Source organism: Lactuca saligna, chromosome 5, assembly GCF_052625555.1.
Source record: "Lactuca saligna cultivar CGN05327 chromosome 5, ASM5262555v1, whole genome shotgun sequence".
In the NCBI taxonomy this organism is placed as follows: Eukaryota; Viridiplantae; Streptophyta; class Magnoliopsida; order Asterales; family Asteraceae; genus Lactuca; species Lactuca saligna.
In genome coordinates this window covers 98875856-98882903 of record NC_136421.1, presented here as the reverse complement: position 1 = coordinate 98882903, position 7048 = coordinate 98875856, and positions in this window count along the sequence as shown.

The following is a 7048-nucleotide window of genomic DNA, read 5'->3' as shown; positions in this document are numbered from 1 at the left end:
TGGAACGTATATAACGGACTTATAGGCCGTCATTGTCCGTCTTTAGCGACTGAGAAGAACCCTAAATCGGTTGTGGGCATCTAGAGCAAGGATTGAAGGCCATTGGTGATCTTCAAGAAGTTATTGTGCAAGGAAGAGAAGAGTTTGGCTAAAGGAACAGCAAGGGAATTAAGTTTGAGGATTGGGGACACAGAGAGTGCATTATTCAGGTAATATTTCGGATCATATTCTGCTATGTTGATGTGTGCATGGATTTAGGGTTTATGGAACCCTTTTGTGACTAGATTGATTATTACCCTTGTTCCCCATACGATTATAACCCTGTATTAGGACCTTTAGAGGTCCAGAATGTCCCATGCCTGTGTATTTCGGGAATTAAGAGAGGCTTTGGATTGGAATCCTTATGCCTTAAGTCAAAAGGTAAATTACAAGTCTCGGAGCGTAGCATGAGCACCTAAATGAAGGTCTTACGTGTTGTACCAGCTTAGGAGGACCAGACCTATGAATGGTCGGGACAATACAGATCTCAGGAAGCAGTTTGATCGACTGCATGGCATGGACTCGCCGAGTCCGATGAACAGACTCGGCGAGTAGCTTGAAGATTAACTGGGACTCGTCCAGCTGTTCTTCAGACTCGGCGAGTGGAGTCGGGGTGGCCCCGCGATTCTTCCACGAGGAACTCGTCGAGTCAAGAGGGATACTCGACGAGTAGAAAGGGAACATCAGGATTTGGTGAGGACGTCTAGACTCGCCGAGTCGCCTTAGCACTCGCCGAGTCCGGTCAAGTTGACCGTTGACCGTTGACCAGAGTTGACCTACATGTGATTTCTCAGGGTCAGTTGTCTTGAAAGATAAAAGTATTAATAAGGGATATATGATATTATAGGGAGTCTGTAGCTCAGCGGATCGAGTGCGAGTGATTTCAGTAGTCGCTAGCTTTCATTACCCACGAGGTGAGTCTTCTCACTATACTGTACCCGGAAGGGTTTGACTGTGTGACCGGAAGGTCGGAAATGATACGTGTTATACGTGCTATAAATGGTAAGGTATTTGCTATGCGTGCTATGTATGTTTATATGGGCCGGAAGGCAATATATTATGTGACTGAAAGGTCGGATATGATATATGATATATGTGCTATATGTGTTAGGATAAATGTATTATTTGCTGTGTATGTTTATGGGCCGGAAGGCAATATGTTATGGGCCAGAAGGCGATTATGTTACGGGCCGGAAGGCGTTGCGTTGTAGACCGGAAGGTCAGGGCCTGGAAAGGCGTATATGCGTAAGTAGTATACTGGGGAACTCACTAAGCATTTATGCTTACAATTGTTATGTATGTGTTTCAGGTACTAGCGAGGACCGTGGGAAGGCGCCGGCATGACGCGTACACATTGTTGATGTTTTGAGATCTTGGGGATGTTATGATTGTATTTTGATATGAAGTTTGGAATAATTATATTTGGTTGAAATAAATCACTTTATTTTAAATGAAAATTTTGCGTTGTTACAGTTTGGTTCTAAGGAGTTTGAGGGCCAAGCACCAATAGTGTGAATGCCTCAAATGGAATCACAAAACACCACAAACTCTTGGAAAACTTTGAGAGAGTATACACACTCTTGTATTTTCATCCACACACATGCACACACACACTAGTTCACTAGTTTTTCCTTAGGCTCCATTTCATGCTCCATAAGCATGCTTATATAGTGTGCATGGTTAGGGTGAAACCCTAATAACCCATGTCTTTTCCTTTCCAAGGATCCATGGGTTAGAAGCTCCATGGATCATCCATGGACTTCCACATAAGCCTAGCCCATTAACAAATAAGTATTAGCCCACACTATATAAAACAAATAGCCCATAATCTAATTAGTCTTCCTTTTAATCTCTAAATTAATTCATAATTAATTTAAGACTAAAACTAATTAAATAACGTAACTTCATATTTATATATTATAACTTATAATATACTAATAAACATATGTGTATAACTCTCATAAAATTATCCATAATAGTTTGGATCAGATGCAACCCAAATGGACCATGTCGGTCGGGTCAAGTATATACCAAATAAGTTATGGACTTAGACACCTTATCCAACAGACTTCCACTTGGATAAGTCTAATAACTGTATTTGCCTATAACTTCAGGAACCAACCAGCAATCGTAGCTCTCGAAAACTCCGCCGAACTATGAAGCGCCATTTTAAGACAAGGGATCACATAATCCTTTGTTCTCATGATATCAGCCGGACAAACACATGGAACTATGTCTTGCTTATTGTCTAGCAGTTGTTTCTCGATTTTCCGATTTGTTTGACGAAGAACTTCACTGAACACATCGGTTTAGTTCTGACCGGGCCCGGTACATAGGTCAACACAAAATCATCGAGGGGCCCAGATATCGCTTCTATTTCTAGAAGGAACAGATAAACTTCGACTGATATGCTTGTTCTACTACTTATTGAATTGTACACAAAGGCACGTTTTATAACATCAAGTTACTGATGCGTTTACATGCAATCAATGCACAACCAACTCATAGGAAACAACTCATATCTCTAGGTTTAAAGATTTATATGATATTATCGTCTCACGATCACTCGAGATAAATTCCATGAAATTATCGTCAGTCCCTTCGTAAGGGGATCTGCAGGATTCTCATCCGATGATATCCTACTTGCCACGAGGAGTCCTTCTTCAATCTTGTGTCTTATGAAGTGATATTTTCTGTCAATGTGTCGAGATCTGCCATGATCTCTTGGTTCCATGGCTAAGGCAACCGCACTATTGTTGTCACAGAAAATCTCCATAGGTTCCTTAATAGCTGGTACAACTCCAAGGTCTACGATGAAGTTCTTTAGCCATATTGCCTCCTTCGCTGCTTCACTCGCTGCTATATACTCTGATTCACAAGTCGAATCAGCCACCGTCTCCTGCTTGGAACTTTTCCAAGAGATTGCCCCTCCATTTAAGGTAAAGATCCAACCTAACTGAGAGCGGAAATTATCCCTATTAGTCTGAAAACTAGCATCACTATACCCTAATACTCTCAAGTCATCACTCCCACCAAGGGTAAGGACCCAATCCTTAGTCCTCCGCAGGTACTTGAGAATGTTCTTTACCGCGGTCCAATGAGCCTTGCCAGGGTTCCCGTGATACCTGCTGACCATGCTCAAAGCAAATGCCACATCAGGATGGGTACAAGTCATAGCATACATGATCGAGCCAACTGCAGAAGCATACGGTAATTGGCTCATCTCAGCTATCTCTGCCTCTGTACTCGGACTCTGAGTCTTACTCAGTTTGGTATTGCTTTGGATCGTTAAATCTCCTTTCTTGGAATTCTCCATGTTGAACCTTTTCAACACCTTATCCAAGTAGGTACTCTGACTAAGTCCAATTAGTCTTCTACTCCTTTCTCTTAATATCCTTATCCCTAGGATATAGGCAGCCTCCCCTAGGTCCTTCATAGCAAAGCACTTCCCAAGACAGGACTTAACCTCCTGCAAGGTTGGGATGTCATTTCCTATAAGTAGTATGTCATCCACATATAGTACCAAGAAGCTAACTATACTCCCACTAGCTCTAACATACACGCAAGACTCATCTTCGCTTCTCGAGAAGCCAAACTCTTTTACCTTCTCATCAAAATAAAGATTCCAGCTGCGAGATGCTTGTTTTAATCCATAAATGGATTTCTCAAGCTTGCATACTCTATTGGGGTACTCTGCACTGACAAAACCCTCTGGCTGATTCATGTACACATCCTCAGCCAACTTTCCATTAAGGAAAGCGGTTTTGACATCCATTTGCCATATTTCATAATCATGAAATGCTGCAATGGCTAGCATAACCCTAATAGACTTAATCTTTGCTACCGGCGAGAAGGTTTCATCATAATCAATACCTTGAGTTTGAGTAAAACCCTTCGCAACCAGTCGAGCCTTATAAGTATGCACTTTTCTTTCCATGTCTGTCTTCTTCTTGAAGATCCATTTGCACCCAACTGTTTTATGGCCTGGTACATAGTCAACCAAGTTCCAAACTTGATTGTCATACATGGACTGTATCTCGCTGTCCATAGCCTCCTTCCATTTAGCAGACTCTGGGCCTGCCATGGCTTCCTTAACACTGCTGGATTCATCGAAATTTACCAGTGTACTATCACTGATAAACGTATCACCTTCCGTAGTAATATGAAATCCATAATAAAACGAAGGTGTGTTCCTAACTCGTGTGGAACGCCTCGGAGGTACAGACTCGTCAGCTGGATCAACAGGAGTTTCCTCCTCAGGTTGATTGCTAGTGTTTGAGGTTCCTTCACCAATCGATTCTTGAATTTATTCAAGATCAATTTGCCTCCCACTGTCTCCTTGGCTTATAAATTCTCTCTCACGAAAGATCCCTCTTCGTGCTACAAAGACCACATTCTCACTGGGTCTGTAGAAGAGGTAACCAAAGGATTTCTGTGGGTAGCCGATGAAAATACACCTTTCACTTCGGGGTTCAAGCTTATCATGAGTCTCACGTCTCACGAAAGCCTCGCAACCCCAATTTTTGATGTGGTCCAAATTGGGAACCTTCCCAGTCCACATCTCATGAGGTGTTTTGGTAACCTTCTTTGTAGGGACTAGATTAAGGATATGGGCGGCAATCTCTAAGGCATACCCCCAAAAAGAGATTGGTAACAAAACTCGACTCATCATAGAGTGAACCATGTCCAGCAAAGTTCGATTACGCCTCTCAGCCACACCATTCAGCTGTGGTGTCCTGGGAGGAGTCAATTGTGAGACAATCCCACACTCCTTAAGATAGTCAAGGAACTCGGTACTAAGATACTCACCACCTCGATTGGATCGAAGCATCTTAATGTTCCTGCCCAATTGATTTTCTACTTCCTGTTTGAATTCCTTAAACCTTTCAAAGGTTTCTGACTTATGTTTGATTAAGTAGACATATCCATATCTACTAAAATCATCAATAAAAGTCACATAATACCGATTAGCATCCCTTGTGGTGGTTTTGAATGGCCCACATACATCAGTATGTATTAGGTCCAATAAACCGTCACCCCTCTCACAAGTTCCCGTGAAGGGTGATTTTGTTATCTTTCCAAGTAGAAAAGATTCACAACTATCATCCGATTTAAGGTCAAATGATTCCAAGACTCCACTCTTTTGGAGTTGGCCTATGCGTTTCTTGTTTACATGTCCAAGACGACAATACCACAATGATGCTTTATCTAGGCTAGTAGAAGAATGAATATACAACACATTATTTCCTAAGTTGTCTAAAATCGACACAGTTTCATACACACCATCAGAAGGTAATGCTTTAAAATAAAATACATTATTAAAGAAAGCATTAATACCACCACATTCATTATCAAACGAAAAGGTAAAACCTTGTTTGTACAATGCATGAAAAGAAATAATGTTCCTCGCCATTTCAGACGAATACACACATTTATTCAAATCTAATTTTAACCCATTATTCAGCAACAAAGTATAAACTCCAATCTTGGAAACAGGTGAAGCCTTCCTATTCCCCATGATCAAGTTTATCTTCCCATGCTCCACATTCTCACTTCTTCTTAGGCCCTGCAAATCAGAACATATGTGAATACCAAATCCTGTAACAAGCACCCAAGAGTTAGAATATGTTGAGTAATTAGACAATATAGTGTAAATACCTGCATGGGTGGGTTTCACTTTCCCATCCTTTAGATCTTGCAAGTACTTAGGGCAGTTTCGCTTCCAGTGTGCCTTTTCATGGCAATAAAAGCATTCAGCATCCTTGGGAATGGCAGAAGGAGTGACAGAACCGTTCTTAGTCTTTGATGAGGAGCCTTCAAGAGACTTTCCCTTGGTACCCTTCGAAGAATGCTTCCTCTTTTTCCCTTTGCCTTGCCCGATAGCTAAAACAAGGGTAGATGTTGGAGTAGGAGTAGTAGAGGTAACAACCGCTTTACCCTTAAGACCGGATTCCGCGGTCTTCAAGAGACCTTGAAGCTTGCTGAGGGTAACTTCCTCCTTGTTCATATGATATGTCATTCGAAAATGATCATAACAAGAAGGCAAGGAGTGCAAAATGATGTCAATTGCCAACTCCTCAGGGATGTTAACATTCAGCTTCAGCAAACGGTCCATATACCTTTGCATCTTTTGCATGTGGCCCGTGACGGATTCATCGTCCTTCATGCGGGTAGTTATTATGGAGGAGATTATTTCATACCGCTCCTGACGAGCACTCTGATGGTACCTTTCCATCAGGTCTTGGTGCATCTCAAAAGGGTAGAAATCTTGATACGACTTTTGGAGCTCAGCTGTCATCGTGGCCATCAAGATACATGCCACCTTAGTAGCATCTCTCTCATGAGTCCTGAATTCAGTGATCTCCTCAAGAGTAGCAGTAGACTCTTCAAGTTATTTTAACTCCTTATCGAGGACATATTCTTTGTCCTCATAACGAGTAATCATCCTGATGTTCTTAATCCAATCCATGAAGTTGGAACCATCAAAGATGACCCTCCCGCAAAGATTCATGAGAGAGAAAGAACCAGTTGGGTTAGAGCCGGAAGCATTAGTGTTGGAAGACATCTGAAAGAAGAGAGTAAGTTTAAATTAGTATATAGAATCCTTAATAAGACACCCAAATGTAATATTAAGGCTAGGATCCAATCAAAATATATTACACTTAGAAGAGGGATGCCGTAATCTAACTAATAATATATTTGAAAGGTAGGTGAATGACGATTCACCAATTTCCACCATGAAAACGAAATGATTTATTAGGTTTAATTGGATTTGAAATTCCTAGATTCTATTGAGATTCATTGAACTTTTCAATGGCATGTTTCAATCTCGATAGTGCCCTTCAAGTTTTGTGACTGGGATGCCGAGGATCACAAAACAAGGTGTGAATAACCATGCTAATTCACTTGGTACCCTTACTATTATCACCTAATCAATGTGTCGGTTAACCACACACGCTCCATTGATCTATGACAAACATTAAGTCACCCTTCGTGATCCTTACTAGTC